The following is a 3950-nucleotide window of genomic DNA, read 5'->3' as shown; positions in this document are numbered from 1 at the left end:
AGTGATCCAGATGACCAAGGGGAGTTTGGATTGCTGCTTCCTAATGTGAGAAAGATGATTAGTTCTGTACCTGAGGGGATTCACTGGGGAACCACCTAGCACTTCCGTGTCGAGCTGTAATGTTCCATGGAAAACTGATGTAATTCCATAATGGTATCACTTCCAAAAATTCATATATTTCAGCAACAAATTCCTAGGTTATTCCCACCAGGTACACATCCACCCACCAACATTTCCAGGTGCTGACAGAGTATAAGAAATTAATTTCATAGGGAGATAAGATGACTTTTCCTTCACCCATTCCATGAGAATGTGTAGGAAACTTTCCTGTAAACACTAAAGTTACAATTTAGGACCCGTGTTTTATTACAATGAAATCGACCTCAAACCGTGTGTTATGCAAGAGTTTTTTTTTCTCTGACCAAAGTAACAGTGGGTCCTGGCTGTGGAAAAAAAGTGGTGAATTGGTTAGGTTATTCTCAGTTTGTTCAACCAGATATATGCTTCTCTACAAGGCTGTGTTCTGGAATGCTGATACCATGGACCGCATCACTTTGGCTTCCTTGCTTTCTGGTTAGTAGATGATTTGAGCAATGAGAGGCAGCAACCAGAAATGAAAGAGTAGAAGAGAGTGTCGCCTGACACCGTGTGCGCACTCTCCACTCAGCCTCTAATCCCTGGCAGTCAGCTGCGTCCAGATTTCCCCCTGAGGAGGCTACGTATGGCCTCCACTAAGATCTGAGAAAAATCTCTTTAGGAGAATCTGGCCAAATCTCATTGCTCTCCTGTAGTCACTCCCCTTCTAAAATTTATTTGTGAGTCTGACTTCTGGGGACACAAGTCAAGCCCATTAAGGGTATGCTGAGTAGCCACAACCTTCCAGTAAATTTGAAGTGTAGTGGATTTTCCTCTTGAGAACTCAGCACACCATGCAGTTCCTGTGAAGTGGGCTTCCTGATCTCCAACCCACCCAGACTTCCAGTGTGAGTAGACACCCGCAGGTGGGTGAGTGGTCAGAGGTCACATGACAGTTTGTGATTGCCTTCTTTACCAGGGCTCCATTGTTAGGCAACTCCTTGCAAGATGGGAGTTAGTTGGTATCAATTGTTTTGGGGCACTAGCCAAGTCTGAGACTGGACAGAGTTTCACTTGAATGTGCTGCTGCTCTAGTTTGGATAACTTTACTGACTATGTATATATCCAAGTACTGCTTGGCACAGTTGAGTAACTATTTGGTACATAATTCTGTGCTACTTGTTTTCTCACTCAGTATAATAGTGAGATTTATCTGCATGTAACTCTGTATCCTAAATTCTGTCTCTTCTGTTGTGTGGCCATGGAGTGTAGGAGGTTGACTGTTATCAGCCTCTGCTCCTGTGGCTTTGGCTCCTTCTTGCCCTACCTGCTGCTTTTTCAGCCTCCATTCCCCACCTATTCTCCACCTCACAGCCACTGTTTGATGCTGGACTGCAGGTAAACAGTCACCAACGCAGGAGTGTCCAGGTAGCATTCCCCACAAAAGTGCACCCAGGAGGCCCCTCTACCTGGCAACCTCTAACCTATCCCCTCCGCCCTACAGCCAGCTGCATCCTCTGGGGAGAGGTTGGTGGCTCCTTTTTGGCAATGCTGAATCAGAGCAGGGACAGAGAAGGCGACAAGGGCAGAGAGGAGGGTGAAAAGGACACAGAGGGGTTAAATTTTCTACCCCATAAAAATCTGAGCCAGGTGCAGTGGCTCACGCCTATAATCCCAGCACTTTGGGAGGCTGAGGTGAGCGGATCACGAGGTCAGGAGTTCGAGACCAGCCTGGCCAACATAGTGAAACCCCATCTCTAATAAAAATACAAAATAAATTAGCTGGGCGTGGTAACGGGTGCCTGTAATCCCAGCTACTCAAGAGGCTGAGGCAGGAGAATCACTTGCACCCAGGAAGTGGAGGTTGCAGTGAGCCGAGATCATGCCATTGCACTCCAGTTTGGGCGACAGTGCGAGATTGTGTCTCAAAAAAAAAAAAAAAAAAAAAAAAAAAAAAAAAAATCTGGAGGAGACCTGACTGAGGGGCAAGATAACAATAAGCCTAAGCCTTAGATGTAGGGGAGGGGACACAGGAGGGGCCTTGGGGAATGCTGAACATGTTGTGAGAACACAGGGAATTGAAGAGGAGAGGAAGTGAGGACAGAACGGCTGCTCACAGGCTTATTTTGCATCTTTAAAGGACATTAAAGGGCAAGAGAGATGCTTAGAATTTGTGATGGCTTTAGTAAAGTAAAAATAAAATCCTAAGCCCTCACCAACAAAATTGACCCACCTTTGGCCAAGGGGATCCTAGAAGAACCTTAGAAATGAGTTCCTGGCCATGAGCAGATTGCAGTCAGACAAGCCTCATTATACTCCCTCTCTTTTATGGTTTAGACATAACTCATCAGCATTAATGTTCAAATAGACATCATAATAAAGACAGAACAGACTTTTTGAGGCAATAAGATACAAAGTTATAAACAGGATTGAAGGATGTCAGGCAAGGGTTAAGTCATGCACCCTTACGCTGAAAGAATAAAGTATGTTCCCACTGCCACAAGCTTTTCTTTTTCTCTAGCAGTTAAACAAGCACTGATCTAGAGATAAGCAATATTGAAACAATTGCAACTCACTTATTGCCAGATGCTGACTAACTGACCCTCAGTCTCCTGTACCATGGCCCTAATTACAGCTTTCACTGGGCAACAGATTGATTGCAGTAACTCTCTCCTAATAAGAAACCACCGACTGTGGACTGGCTCTGGCTGGATTATAGAGATTGAGCACTTATGTGCCTACGTGCCCTGAAATATCTGTTGCCATATAGGGCCTAAATGTGATACAGTTAAATGCACCCCAAGGTGAACACGGGTGGTATGTTACAGGGATGTTTCTTGAAAACGAATGTGTCAGATCCTCCTTATGAATATTCATAGCTCCTCCTGTAACTTGTAGAATTTGTATGTTCAGCCAACCCATTCAGCATAAAGCTCCTGCCCCAACCCCTTCCTCCTTCCAAGTGCCAGTCTGTGGTCTTGACCAGAGGCACTCTTCCCAGCCTGTGGCATGGCTGCTGTATAGGCTGCAACCCTTTCTAAGAAATAGGGTCTCCTTCTCTCCTTTTATAAATTTATACATTGTGATTTTACATAAGTTAACACTTTTGTGGTTCACCTTATGTAAGTTTCATCTTACTCCTAACTTGAGCTTGCCAATATCCACCATTGCTCTGACCTCTTTGCTCTCCCTGTCCCCACTTCACCTTTAGCTCTCACTTCTTAGTGACCAATTGCCCATATAATTCCCATTTCAGGTTTCTTGGAGTGAGTATCTGACTTGCTCAGCACATTCCTTGGGGACACAGCTTTTTGAATGGGAGCCATCTCACATGTTTTGTTGAACTATTGGGTGGCTTCCCTTCAGGAAAATTAACTCTCTTTGATTGGCTGTGGCCTGAAGGTTTGTTTGACATGCCAAAACAAAACAAAACAAAAAAGCCACCAGGACATTCTACTTTCCTGGGGACAGTGAGCAGGGCAATTGCCTCTAGTAGGCTCTGTGGACATGATATCTGCAATGTTAAAGCATACCCCACACTCCCAGCCCAGGTGTTGGTCTGCTCTTAAACAATGTCTTTTCACTAGGACAAGCATTAGGTTTTAGAGGGGAACACCGGGGCTGTCTCTCCAAAATGGCTAGGGAGAAGAGTCTTTGCTCTTTGAATGCCAAGTACTGCATCACTATGACTTCACAGTGTTTTTCAGATTGACGGTGGGGGACATCTTTTGTGCAACATGATCTCACCCTCTGCTCCGTGTCTGAGCACCCCTGCACTGTGTGTTAGGATGAACAGAAGCCCCTTCCAGTGTAACCCAAGTAAGCCCTGTCAGCAAACATACATCCAACCCAAAAGAATGAAATGACAGACTCTG

This window comes from Rhinopithecus roxellana, chromosome 7 (genome assembly GCF_007565055.1).
Source record: "Rhinopithecus roxellana isolate Shanxi Qingling chromosome 7, ASM756505v1, whole genome shotgun sequence".
NCBI lineage: Eukaryota > Metazoa > Chordata > Mammalia > Primates > Cercopithecidae > Rhinopithecus > Rhinopithecus roxellana.
The sequence above is the reverse complement of the archived record's forward strand: the minus strand, read 5'-3'. Positions refer to the sequence as shown.